The sequence below is a fragment of the Grammomys surdaster genome, unplaced genomic scaffold (assembly GCF_004785775.1).
Source record: "Grammomys surdaster isolate TR1022 unplaced genomic scaffold, NIH_TR_1.0 126051, whole genome shotgun sequence".
In the NCBI taxonomy this organism is placed as follows: domain Eukaryota; kingdom Metazoa; phylum Chordata; class Mammalia; order Rodentia; family Muridae; genus Grammomys; species Grammomys surdaster.
Window position 1 is genome coordinate 6,244,784 of NW_021620862.1, and position 14,618 is coordinate 6,259,401.

The window sequence follows — 14,618 nt, forward strand, 5'->3', positions numbered from 1 at the left end:
TATTCCTGCACAAACATCACGACCAAGAAGCAAGTTGGGGAGGAAAGGGTTTATTTAGCTTACACTTCCACATTGCTGTTCATCACCAAAGGAAGTCAGGACTGGAACTCAAGCAGGTCAGGAAGCAGGAGCTGATGCAGAGGCCATGGAGGGATGTTACTTGCTCAGTTTGCTCACTTATAGAACCCAGGACTATCAGCCCAGGGATGGCACCACCCACAATGGACCTTCCCCCTTGATCACTAATTGAGAAAATGCCTTACAGCTGGATCTCATGGAGGCATTTCCTCAACTGAAGCTCCTTTCTCTGTGATAACTCCAGCTTGTGTCAAGTTGACACACAAAACCAGCCAGTACGCACAGACAGACACACACACACACACACACACTAGTTCTGTAAAGAAACATTTAAATGGTACTGGAATACATTTTACCTATCATAATGACAGAATTCTAACACTTGGTCACAGAGCCTGTTGGTACACATGGGAAAGAGTACTCTTGCTGTTTGTAACTTTGCTGGTGGTAATACAAACAAGCAGGTCGTTTCTAGAAGACAATTCCCCAAATTAATCAAATTTGGAACTATATGTTCCACTGACTTAGCAATTACATTTCTGGAATTTATGCTACAGGAATAGTGTTCACATGTGAAAACAATTTATGTACAAAGTTTTCCACTGCAATACAGCAAAATTCTAGAAACAGCCTAAAGGCTCAACAGTACTTTTCATTACACTCCTGTTGCTATAATAAATACCCTGACAAAAGCAAGCTTAGGGAAAAAAGGTTGATTCTGGCTCATACTTTGAGGTTATAATCTAGCATATAAATATTAAAGGATCAATTTAGTGTATTTTTGTATTACATTTTGTTAGAATGTTTGACGTTTAAAAGGGGGGGTCCAACTGAGATCCCCACCAAAGTGGTTTCTACCAGGGACTTTCCCTGAAGGGCTCCTAGCCTGGGCTGCAGGTGCCTCAGGCCCTCAAGGAGACTGCCAAGAAAAATACAAGCATATGGCTCCCCAGAGAAATGCTTCAATTTTCCTCAGCAGATGTCTCCTTGGGTTTTATGAAAACCTGCCTGCCTCTGACAGTCTGGGGCTGACCAAAGGAAGCTGCTACTCTCTGGGGCTTTGCCTCTGACTGGAGACCCCCTCTAGGCCACATCACAGCCGGTCTGCTTTCTAAATGGAGAACTGGACGTCTCTGTTTCCCCCTTCTTCCTGTTACTGCAAACAGGCTCAGTTCAGTCTGAGGCTTGGTCAACTCCTATCATGAAGTCTGGGTTGCATTTATCACCCAAAGGACACGTCTACTCAGGAACAGTAGCCCCAGCCCCACTAACTAGGACTCTCTGGAACCCCTTTTCCCTGCCCCAAGTCCAATGTATAACAAAGCTGCTATCTCTGTTATAGCTTCTGCTTGCTTCCACTAGAAGAAATGTAGAAGTCTTAAGTTTCAGCTCGAAGGGTAAAATTCTCCATCCAAGTACCACAGCCCAGAGGAGGATGTTGAAATACTCAACAAACCAGAAGAAATGTCCAGTCCATCCTCTTCAGACATAAGGCAACAGCTCCCAACCAAAGACTAATGTCCCTCCATAAGGAGAACCTAATTTGACTTCTCTCCTCATTCAATGCTGTCTCCAGCAGGGACCCTGCCTTCATTAATATGTGTTGTCTGGAGCCCAGAGCAGCCAAGCCTCCAGCTAATTGGAAATTGACAGTCTCTGGTATAAGAAGACAGGCTCTGCCCATAGTCTCTGGGTCTCCGATCCCACACAGGCTGGACTTTGCTGCCCAGATGAGTAGTGTTTTAGTCAGGCATTCCGTTGCTACAACAGATACTTGAGAAAATGACTTAAAAGGAAGAAAAGATTGTTGTGGTTCATGGTTTGGGGTTTTAGTTCAGGGTTACTAGGTTCTTAGCTTCTGGGTTCAGAGTGAGGCAGACCATCCTGGCAGGATTTATAATGAAGCAGGGCAGCTTAGCTCACAGCAGAAAAGACGCAGAAGCAAGAAAAAGGACAAGGGACAAGACACATCTTTCTAAGGCATGCCTTCAGAGGCCCACTTCCTCCAACTAGTTCTGGCCCCTAGTTTTCAGTATCTCCTAATTATTCCTCCACATTATGATTCCACCAAGGGGTTGATTGAGTAGGTCAGAATCCTCACTATTCAACAGCTTCCCCAAAACCTCTCACCCAGCAACCAAGACCCCATCAAGTGTGTGAGCCTAGGGGAAGGCATTCAAAACATTACAGAGGGCAACCCCACAGTAGCCTATTGGCTACCATGTGAAAGTCTAGAAGGTTAATAAGGGCAGCATTATTGTTTTAACATTTCATTATTAGCTGGGCAGTGGTGGCGCACGCCTTTAATCCCAGCACTTGGGAGGCAGAGGCAGGCGGATTTCTGAGTTAGAGGCCAGCCTGGTCTACAGAGTGAGTTCCAGGACAGCCAGAACTATACAGAGAGATCCTGTCTCGAAAAAACCAAAACAAAAAACAAAAAACAAAAAAAAACATTTCATTATTGAGGTGGGGCTCATCATGCACTCACACAGAGGTCAGAAGACACCATGTAGGGGTCAGTTCTCTTCTTCCTCTGTGTGGGTCCCAGGTATCAAACTCAAGTCAGCTCTTAGTAGCAAGAGCCTTTACCCATCGAGCCATCTTGTCAACTCAACTCTAAATTCTTAACCAGGAAGCTGGGGGTGATGATTCAGTCATTAGAGTACCTGCGGAGTAAACATAAGGACCAGAGTTCAAATCTGCGGTGCCTGTATAAAAGCTGGGTGCAGTGGCACAAATCTATAACTCTGACGCTGGGGAGACGGACACAAGGGGTCCTTCAAGCTCACTGGACAGGCAGCATAGTTGGATTAGTGAGCTCCAGGCTCAGTGACAGATCCTGTCTCACATAAAAAGAAATAATGATCACACACCAAAAAAAGAAAAGAAAAGAAAATACAACCTCTGGTCTCCACACATCTGTGCACACATGTACATACAGACACCAAAATAAAAATAAATAAATAGATAGATAATAAATAAATAAATAAATAATAGCCCCTTACCCAGACATATAAATAGTCCCCTCTTGTTTATTTACAGTTGGATTGATTTCTCTTTTTTTAAAAAAAAAAAAATTTGTCTTATCAATATATTCACTGGAGCGTGGTCAAACTCTCAGTGGTCTGCTCCTTAAACAGAGCTGCGTCCTGCCTCTCCTGCACGCCAGCTGGAAGCGATCAGTTGAGGAAATCAGCATCCCTATCACACTTTCTAAGAGTTCTCTTCAATGGCTTCCTGTTTAGGGTGTTACTCTTTTCAGGGGGTGTGTGAATGTTTAAATATTTTTTTATTTATGTTTGAGTTTTTTCTTGCATGTATATCTGAGCACTGTGTGCATGCCTGTTGCTGGAGGTTATTGGAAAAAAAAAAAAAAACGATGGCATGGTCCGGCTAGCTCCCGGCCACCATGTTCCCCACTCTAAGTTCCCACACTAAGTTCCTGCACTAACAGTACAGGCTGGCCAGGAATGCTGGCCCAGAACCCATGAGACATTGGTGTGGCTGCTGCCTCCACTAGTCAGCTCCATGGAGTCCATGGCCCTGTACCTAGGCCCGGGGCCAACTCCACCACCCTTTAGTGCTCAGCTCGACCCCAGACAATAACCACCATCCTTGCGGTACCTAGGAGAAAGAAAACTCTTTTTTTTTTTTTTTTTCGAGACAGGGTTTCTCTGTATATCTCTGGCTGTCCTGGAACTCACTCTGTAGACCAGGCTGGCCTTGAACTCAGAAATCCGCCTGCCTCTGCCTCCCAAGTGCTGGGATTAAAGGCATGCGCCACTGCTGCTCAGTGCCTCTTTTTTTTTTTTTTTCAAAGATTTATTTATTGTATGTATGTGAGTACACTGTAGCTGTCTTCAGACACACCAGAAGAGGGCATCAGATCCTATTACAGATGGTTGTGAGCCACCATGTGGTTGCTGAGATTTGAACTCAGGACCTCTGGAAGAGCAGTCAGTGCTCTTAACCACTGAGACATCTCTCCAGCCCCCCTCAGTGCGTCTTTTTATCTACAGACAAAATACTGTCCAGAAAAAGGACACACTTGTGGAATAGTCGACTGATAATCTCTGCCAAGACAGAGTGATCAGCCCTTAAAAAGTCTACATTACTAGGTCTGTCAGATGATCCTGAGCCAGAAGGCTGAAGACCAGATGCTCCAACATTTTGAAGTACAGGGACTGTCCAGGTGTTCAGTGGTCTCTATAAATTGGCTAAGTTTTAGAAGCTATGCTTTGTGCTTCCCATAATTTCAGTTAATTCAGTCATTCTGGATTTCTGACAGAGTTGAAGACTTATAGTCTCATAACCAACCCAGGCTATTTACTGTGAGAGAACAGATTTGAGAGGATGGTGTTCAGATGACATTCATTCTAAAGCCAGGATATAAGCCAGGTACAGAACTTTAAGTTTGACTTCAAGTCTTTAAGCTTGGATAGATGACAATGGTCTTTTTATTAACAATAATGATGGACTGGGTGTTAGGTCTATCTTGTACTTTATAAATTACAAAATGGCCGGGTGGTGGTGGCACATGCCAACGGACTGGAATCCCAAACTGAATGGAAAGGGGGAAATAAGAAGGTCAAGTGTCCCTCTCCCTCTCCTTCATCACTTTAGCTACAACACAACCACCAACCTTCCCCTTTCCCACATGATGGACTGTGTCCTTGAACCATGAACCTAAATACAAACCCTCCCTTCCTTAAGTCCCTGTCATCGAGTATTTACCAAAGCCGTGAGAGAAGTAACAAACAGGCTATGTAACCAAGAAACTGAGCAATTAGGAATTTCACAGAAATACCTCCACCAAGATCTGCACAGGCTAGTGCAAGTACGTGTGTGTGTTCATAGCCATACCCTGACCCTAAACCAAGCTGGCCTTGATATGTGGTGGTGACGTTTGTCTTAGCCCAAAACAATGTGAGCGTCTGACTGTCTAGTCAGTGGATAGGCCAAGGGTACCTGCTAACCAACCCACCATTCCCTAAGCCTCACTCACTGCTGACTCCTAACCATCAACTCCTACCACGTGATCAGAGAAACTCTGACATTCCACTTTTATCTGGCTAATATCACACACGCCCAGTTGGCACAAACATCGGGCATACTGGACCTTCCTTGTCAGGTGTCTTCTGTCCTATCCCTCCTCAGAGGTGGTCGTCATCAGGGAGGACTGTATTGTTATCTATCTCATCCCTTCAACCAATTCCCTGACAATAGCCACATAAAAAGGAGCATCTCCAGGGCATGGCGGCAAATGTCTCTAATCCCAGGATTTGAGAAGCAGACACAGGTAGATCTCTGGATTTGAGGTCAGATTGGCCTAGATAGTGAGTTCCAGATCAGCCAGGGCCATTGAGTGAGACCCCCATCTGAGTGGGGGAGGGGTTACTTTGGCTAATTTAAGGGATGAGGTCCATCCTGTCAGGGAAGGTTAGTCGCAGGTGCAGAAGCAGCTGATCACTTTTGTGTCCACAGTGAGGAAGCAGAGAGGGCTAAACGCTGTAAACTTGGCCTGCTTGCTCCCTTCGTTCAGCCTGGCTGTTAATTAACCTAATCTAGAAACTTCCTCATACGCATGCCCAGAGATTTGTCTCAGGGGTGATTCTAGATCCTGTCGGTTGATAGTCCATAGTAACCATCACTGGGACCCTTTTGTCATGTGCCCCCTACTGTGCGCCCTTCATTCCTCCTCCTCCTCCTCCTCCTCCTCCTCCTCCTCCTCCTCCTCCTCGTCCTCCTCCTCCTCCTCCTCTTTCTCCTCCTCCTCCTCTTTCTCCTCCATCTGCCTCAGTGGCTTTTTTCATAAACATCTTCTTGTGATCCAGCCACTGCCTCCCCTCTCGGGTTCCTTCCCTGGTTCCTCTCTGGAGGCTGAGAGTCTCTCTACCTCTGTTCTCTGTCTTGCCTGAATGATTGAGTGTTTTAATTTGTTTCCCAGGTACAGTCTTTATGGCTCTGCTCTCTGTAATTCACACAGCAACAGTCTGCTGGGACGTGTATAAAGTCAGTATTGAGAGGGCTCAGAGCCGTGAGACTCTTTGGGCTGGTACGGGCCACTTGGAACGGCTCGGCTTGGAGCAGATCAAAGCAAGCAGATTGCTGGCTGCGGGGCCAGGAAGCTCTGTTCCAGACAGAGCTGCAACTATCATCAGAGAAGCTGGAGAAATGAGGCTGCCCCCGCCCCTGCATTCTGGTCAATTACATAAAGCCTGGTATTTCCAAACAGCTCCCCTGATGATTCTAGAGCTCGCTCAGGACTACAAACAACAGGTTCAGCTGCAGAGCCACAGGGGGTGGGGAGAGGGGCGCGGCACGAAAAGACGAAAAGACGGAAAGTCCCTGGGCAAAGGGCTGTGAGGGACCACATCTCCATTCAAGGCCATGCAAATCTGGGTAAGGGCACTTTGTCCTAAAGAAGAGTCTTCATGTAAAACTAGGATTCTGGAGCGGGAGTGGGCTGCTGCGCAGGCTCCTGAGAGGACCCAGAGAGAGGGACACCTCCACAGACTGGTGCCTTTACCACCTGCTTTCCTGGTGTCACCTCCATGATTCTAGCTCTTCAAGTCCTCCCTGATCAAGACTCTGCATGAGTAGCAGCTCCCAGTCATTTCACAGGCAAAGTCAGAGCACCTACTGCGTTCACTCAGAAGAGGAGAGGAAGACCTCCAGAGCACCAAGCCCTTGCTGCTCACAGAGGGTGAGCCTGGAGTCGGGCTCTTTATTTGGCATATTAAGTGATACAGGGAAACTAAAAGCTGGTGACTGTTGTTAATGAGCCCTGGGTCTACCAAAGAGGAGCTCCGAGGTTGTCCACAGGAAGGTGGCCTCTGAGCTGAGGCTTCCTGGAGCTCTCAGAGTCTTTCAGCCTCCCTTCATCTCTCTGAGTGTCCCTAAACATGCCTCAGCTTCTCTCTACAGGGAACTGTACACCACTGCAAATGGCAGTGAGGCTCACACACTGAAGAGCATCTTTTTTGTTTTGTTTTGTTTTTTGGTTTGGTTTTTTTTTTGTTTGTTTTTTCGAGACAGGGTTTCTCTGTATATCTCTGGCTGTCCTGGAACTCACTCTGTAGACCAGGCTGGCCTTGAACTCAGAAATCAGCCTGCCTCTGCCTCCCAAGTGCTGGGATTAAAGGCGTGCGCCACCACCTCCCGGCTACTGAAGAGTATCTTATCCGCTGTGGCAAGCCAGAGCCTAGGACAATGACCTGTAAACAGAGATTCTCCCACGAGTGGTTGTCGAACTGAATAAAATACAATGACATTTTGTGCTTTTGTTGGGAAAGAAATAGAAGAAGCAAAAGTCTTGCCCAGGTCCCTACACCTACCACTGTGGCCTGGGTTCCATATCTTCATGCACTTCCAGGCACTAAAAGACAGAACGCAAGGAGCTGAGATGCCACACCTCTGGCCACTAGGAGCCCTGATTCAAGTGATTGGTTGTTGAGAGGACTGAGGATTGCTGTGATGTACAGCCATGAGCCCAGGAATTTGTGTGACATGAGAGAAAACAGAGCTGCCCACCTTGCAAGGACACCCTGGAAGACAGCTAGAGCACAGGAGTCTGTGCATGGGGGACCAGCACTATGGATGTACGTACACACAGAGATGTACATCTCTGAGCGATGATGGATGCAGTGAATGAACCAGGCTGGATATATTCTGGAGAGAAGACAGGCTGAGAAGCACACTTCAATTTTGCAGCCATATGTCATGATTTCACTGTGTCAGGAACAGAGATGAATACATTTGTGTCTTCCCACAGTGTCATAATAAACTCTCAAGCTATGGAAGTTTTGTTGGCAGCAATTTGCCAAGTATCTCTGCTCTCCTTGCTATGCAGCCAAGGAAAGGACGGGTTCTTTTGTTCCAATCGTAACTAGTATAAACCCTCAAAACACACGTGATACATCATAGAGTCTGCAGGAAGACGGGTGTTTAGGTTAAAGAACGGCTACAATGAGTTAACAGAGTCTCAGAGAGGCCAAACTTAGAGGGAGAAGTGAGAAGCTGACAAGAATGTGAAGGGAGTTTCCGTGGGAGACCAGGTAACCAACCAGGCTTGGAATTCTGCTAGATGCTGCTGTAGAGTCAAGGTAGTTGGAGCCTGTAGAGGTGAAGGATTAGACCAGATGCAGACAGAGGAATGAATGGGCAGACAGATAGATGGAATGAAAAGATGGAAAGAAGGAAGGAGCCAGGTGGTGGTGGCAAATGCATTTAATTCCAGCACTTGGGAGGCAGAGGTGGGTGGTTCTATATAAGTTTGAGGCCAGCCTGGTCTACAGAATGAGTTCCAGGACAGCCAAGGCTACACAGAGAAACCCTGTCTCGAAAAACCCAGGATGTTCCCTAGGTAATTCCAAATCCAGACAAAGTAATGAATATTAACCGTTGAACTCTGTGACTCATTATCATCATAAATACACTGCAGATCTAGTCATGAGGCCCTGAAAAGCATCTGCACGGATAAAACCCCATCTCTGTGCTCCTGCGGCTTACAACCTGTAAAGGAAAGAGAAAAAGAAAGAGGGCTGTGACCAGACTGCTCCTCAGTTCCTGTCCTTCTGATCCTTCCCTCCCTCACTCCACTGCCCAGTCCTGGCCCAGGCCCGTCACCTCTCCCTCCAGAAACCTCTGCCTCCAACCCAGCAGCTCTCCTTTCTTCTCCACTACCAGAAAACAAAGCATAGTAACCAAACCAGGTATGTCACACTTCACAGGTTTCCTTTGGTCAGAGGCCCAGTCAGGATCTCCGGTGCCTTCCCAGAGCAGCATGAGGCGGGACTGTGGGTGTATATTGGACACCATCTAGTGGACATTAGGGTAATTTATTTCCAGGCTATGGAAAGATCTCCAAAGGCTCCAAATCAATCTTCCTAGTTTCAAAAATGGCTTGTTAGCCATATATTAGGAGAATTTTGACTTGACTTCATTATAAGATCAGTACGTCAAAGCCTGCTTCAGAAGCCAGAGATGGGGAGGAGGAGATAGGATGGTGCTGAGGGCTGCCTCACCTCCAACGGCCTTTCATCGGTGCCCTGGAGGTTGGGTCAAGGCTGTTTGTCAGTTTTCCAGTACTATGACAAATACTTCAGATAATCAACTTATGGAGAAAAAAAAAAGGTTTGTTTCAATGGATTGGGAGGTTTCCATCCACTACCGGTTGCCTCTGCTACTTTTGGGCCTGTAGTGAGGCGGTAGCTTCATGAAAGACATCACACGGCAGAGCAGAATCATTCAGCTCAAAGCCAGGATGCAAAAGAGGAAGGGGCTGAGATCCAGCTACCCTTCAAGGGTGTGTCCCTTCAAGAGCATGTCCACATGACCTAAGAACTCCTACTAGACCCCACTTGTTGAAGGTCTCAGCACCTTCAACTGTGTAACAGTTTCCTGGGACATTGAAGCAAGCCATCCAGGAAGGTAAGTTCTTTAAGCATGAAGGTAAACAACTCAAAATGGGCTCAGGAAATCCCTGAAACTCGCTAGATCTGCTAGACCCCTCCCTGTCAAAATAAGCAACAAAAGCTGAGAGCCCCTCTTAGACTGAGCAAAGAAAACTCTGAGGCCAGACTAGCTGCCCGGTAGAAGCAGAACCAGCAGCCCTGCCTGGAAGATGTTTAGACCATCTGCTGCACCTGGAAGGACCCTCTTCAACCTTTTGCGCTGCCTGCAGCCTGGGCAGTGAGCTCCAGGTTCCCAGCCTTGTGAGCTGTCACCCACGCTGGGGTGCTTGGTGATGCAGCTTCTGTGAGCCATTTCTGCTCCTGTAAGAACCCCTCACCCATATTCTTGGAAGGAACCCCAATAAAACTCATCAGTGCACAAGCTGGGCCTTGGTGGTATCAGTACTTTGGTCTGTCGTGGGATCCCTTGTGGGGTGACTGGGCCGTGTGCTGCATCTTCCCAGAAAACTTGTCATACAACTTTCCAGAAGCACCAAGCTAAAACTCTTCACACTCTGGTGTTATTCCAAGCCTAAGCTCTAACACCTGACCCTGTCCCTTCAGACTCTCAGTTGACTTCCATCAAGTTCCTAAAGGGACAACACAGTTGGGCCCATAGTTTGTAAATCTGAGTCTACCAAACTTTGTTATTTACTATAGTAAAGTAAGAAACTCTTGTCATGATTTATGTATCATTGTCCCAATGGGTTCCCAAATGGTTCTCTCTGAACATGTGGACAAATCTGAATTATAAGACTAAGTCAAGGACAAGGGCCTAAAACGTGGTGAGTCCATTAAGGTGACACTCTTTCCCAGCACCAGTCAGCCAGTCTCCCTGTGGAATGGCCATTGTCATCACCACAGTCAAATCCAAAAGATGTAACTGTTCAGAGTCTTTAAAGACTAACAAGCTCTGGACAGTGGGCATTTTGTCAACAGAAATCGACTGACCTTCTGTGGGAAAGGGGCTAAACATGTATTATCTTAGTATTCACACCAAATACACGTAGTACACATAAGTATCTGTTACTACCATCAACAGACAGCTGTAGAGAAGCCAGACACTGTGCTCACAGCACAAAGCTTCCAAAAGGCAAGTTCAAGTCTTTCTGGGACATCACAACCTAGGAGATTTAAATGAGGTAGATTTTTGTTGTTGCTGTTTTTGTTGTGAGATTTACTTATGTGTATGAGTGTTTTGCTTTCATGCATATATGTGCATTGTGTGTGTGTGGCTGGTACCCATGGAGGTCAGAAGGGGGCACTGAGTCCCCTAAAACTGGAGTTACAGATGGTTATGAGCCACCATAGGTGCTGGGAACTGAACCTGGGTCCTCTACAAAAGCAACAAGTGCTCTTAACCACTGAGCCATCTCTCCACCCCAACCTAGGTAATTCAATGGCATTTGCATGACTCATTTCCAAGAGGGACATAGATTGTGAGGAACAACCAAAAATGTTCTTCCTTCTCCTTTGCTTTCTTTTGTTTAATAATTTATTATTGTTATTATTGTTGGGGTGTGTGGTGGTTTGATTAGGAATGGCCCCCATTGATTCATGGTTGAATGTTTAGTCCATAGGGGGTGGCACTATTAGGAGGCATGGTATGGTTGGAGTAGGTGTGGCCTTTTTAGAGGGGTAGCTTTGAAATTTCATATGTGCTCAAGCTATGCCCAGTGTGGTACACTTCTGCTGCCTGCAGATCAAGATGTAGAATTCTTAGCTCCTTCTCCGGCACCATGTCTGCCAACAGGCTACCTTGCATCCTGCCATGACAATAATGGACTGAACCTCTGAAACCATAAGCCAGCCTCAGTTAAATATTTTCCTTTATAAGAGTTGTTGTGGTCATGGTGTCTTCACAGCAATAAAACCCTGCCTAAGACAGGGGATATGGTGTGTGTACTATGATACAAGGAGATAATTGGCTCCTAAAAGCTGTTCTCTCAACTCCCACACTAGAGCCAGTCTCTTTTGCTTCTGCTGTGTTCTCCAGGCTACTTGCCCTGCTGAGCTTCCAAGTGATTCAGTCTCCTCCCATCTCACTCCCAGGAGAAAGAAGCATTAGGATTACAGATGCTGCCACAGCTGGTCTTTTCACGTGGGTTCCAGGGACCTGAGCTTGGGTGATCCAGTTTGTACAGCACCTTTACCTGTTGACTCATCTCACTGGCCCCTTCTAAGAAAACTATATTCTGCACTTGCTGAGGGGCTAGCTCTATGTTTCCCAGAGACAAGGGCACTGCCCTTGGTATTTAACAAGGACCTATAGGAACCATCTGTTCCTATAGGCATGTTGTGTTCATCATTATTGGTGAACCATAATTTGAGGATGGAAGAAAGACTTTCAACCATTCTTCCTTTAATGGTGCTCAGAAAGAATGAACCTGTCAGGAGACTAGGAACACCACCCTTGGGCCTCGTTTTCCCTGCAGGCACACTCCTTCAATCTGGACATCACTTCACAGATAGGCACCATGAGACAGTGCCTCCCGTCAGAACTTTTTACTCCCTCTATAGTCAGCTGTGGGCTCTCAGTTTCTGCTTTCTACCTCCGAAGCCAGATTCCTGTCAGAAGTGCTCTAGAGGACATCACCTGGGCTTCACATTGTTGATGCTATTTGAAGTTTTTTTGTTGTGAAAATACAGGAGTGTATATAATATATATAACCTTTCAAAAGAATCCAAATAATCATACATTCATTTTTTTTAAACTATTTATTTATTTATTATATGTAAGTACACTGTAGCTGTCTTCAGACACCCACAAGAGGGCATCAGATATCATTGCAGATGGTTGTGAGCCACCATGTGGTTGCTGGGATTTGAACTCATGACCTCTGGAAGAGCAGTCAGTGCTCTTAACCGCTGAGCCATCTCACCAGCCCCCATACATTCATTTTCTAACTGAAAAAAATTACCTTGAAGTTTCTAGTGCTTTCTGCCTCCATTTTATTTCACATAATCCCCTAAAATAACTATTTGAAATGTCAACACTTTTGCACAGATTATATACATTATTAATTAGCTCTGAGTCATCAGTAATGCATAGGTAATATCACATTTTTAAAAGAGAGAGAGAGAGAGAGAGAGAGAGAGAGAGAGAGAGAGAGAAAGAAAGAAGTGTTTCCCTTCAGAATTCTTTAACCAAGAGTGAGTCCAGATTTTGAATTCTCTACTTAATGATTCTTATGTCTTCTGTCCTCTCGATATCTGTTGTGTGAGTCTGCATCTGTGCCTGCCTAAAGACTTGTCTTCTGAATCTGTGTGTGTGTGTGTGTGTGTGTGTGTCTATACGCCTCTGTGTTGTCTCTGTATGTGTGTCTCTGTGGTGATCTGCTGTGTGAGCTGCATGTGTCTGCTCTATTAAAGGACTTCTCTCTGTATTCACTGAACAGCATAAAAAGCTTTGCCTGGGGAAGGAATGAGATACTTTACAAAAGTGTTAACAGAGTTTTTTAAGAGATTAAGTCACTGGCTCCAAAGAGTCCCAAGAGACCCAGACAACAAACAGTATTCCAACATCACTTTCATGATCCAATATCCATAAACTGTGGCTTTCACCCTTTATGGTAGATTTTTTTTTTTTTCAAGACAGGGTTTCTCTGTATAGCCCTGGCTGTCCTGGAATTCACTCTATAGACCAGGCTGGCCTTGAACTCAGAAATCTGCCTGTCTCTGCCTCCCAAGTGCTGGGATTAAAGGCATGCGCCACCACTGGCAGGCTTATGGTAGATTTTAGCCAGCTACTTCCAACTTCTGCATTTGCTGCTTTCTGCAGATGATCCAGGCGTGGAAATGTGTGTAACTTATGATTACAGCTGTGCACTTAGCTTAGATTGTAAACATTGATTACTTGGGGAAACCCAAGGCAAGTAAGATTGGCTGTTACATTGTTCTCTTTAAAGGTAGGTTAAACAAACAGGCTGAGCCCACTATAGGATAGCAGCCTTAAGTCTTAAATGACTTTAAGGTATACTGTTAACTTTGGCTGTGAGATCAGCAAAAGTTCGAGTCTCTTAGCATGTAAGAGATATTTTCACAATATTACATGGCCACACTGAACTTAAGTGGTGTACAATCCTATTTTTCTTGACTTTGGATTTTGTACAAATGGACCTACCCACATTAAAGGAGTTTAGTAACTCAGATGTGGTTTTTCATTTAGCACTGTTTTTGAGGTCCGTGTGTGTTGATATGTGAGCTGTAATTTGTTCATTTACACTGCTGCGTTGGAAGTTTATTGGGAACACACTGTAATATATGTATTTATTTTACCTTTAGTGAATATTTATATTAGTTCCACTGGGTACTACTATGAAAAATCTTCTACAAATGTCTTTGTAATCTTCTTGTCTCCCCATTATTCAAGTGCAAGTTTTTCTAGAACACACCTATAAACATAATCATGGGTCAGGTTTAGGTTTACTAGGCAGTGGCTGGCCATGCTGTACCACTCTGGAGTTGGACCTGTATGGGGCCACTGCCATTGTTCATGTATGCCACATAACTTTATGGAATTCTTTTTTTTAAGATTTACTTATTTATTTTATGTATATAAGTACACTGTAGCTATCTTCAGACACACCAGAAGAGAGCATTGGATGCCATTACAGTTGGTTGTGAGCCACCGTATGGTTGCTGGGAATTGAACTCAGGACCTCTGGAAAAGCAGTCAGTACTCTTAACCACTGAGCCATCTCTCCAGCACATGGAATTCTTTTTGTGCACACACTGTGCCAAGTACTAGAGCTGAAGGATGAGGAGGATATTGTCACTGTCCTAAAGTATCTCACTGGCTGGAAGGTTTAATAGGCTAAGTATCTATGATCCCTCTAGATTTAATTCTTTATTATTATTATTATTATTATTATTATTATTATTATTATTAATGTGTACATATATGTGTGCATGCACACACATGCATGCACATGTACATGTGGATACCCACAGATACCTGAAGAAAGTGTTGGATCGCCTGGAACTGGAGTTTCAGCCTGTCGAGAGCCACCCTGTCATGCCACTAGAAACTGAACTTGGGTCCTCTGGAAGAGCAACAAGAGCTCTTGACCACTGAGCCATCTG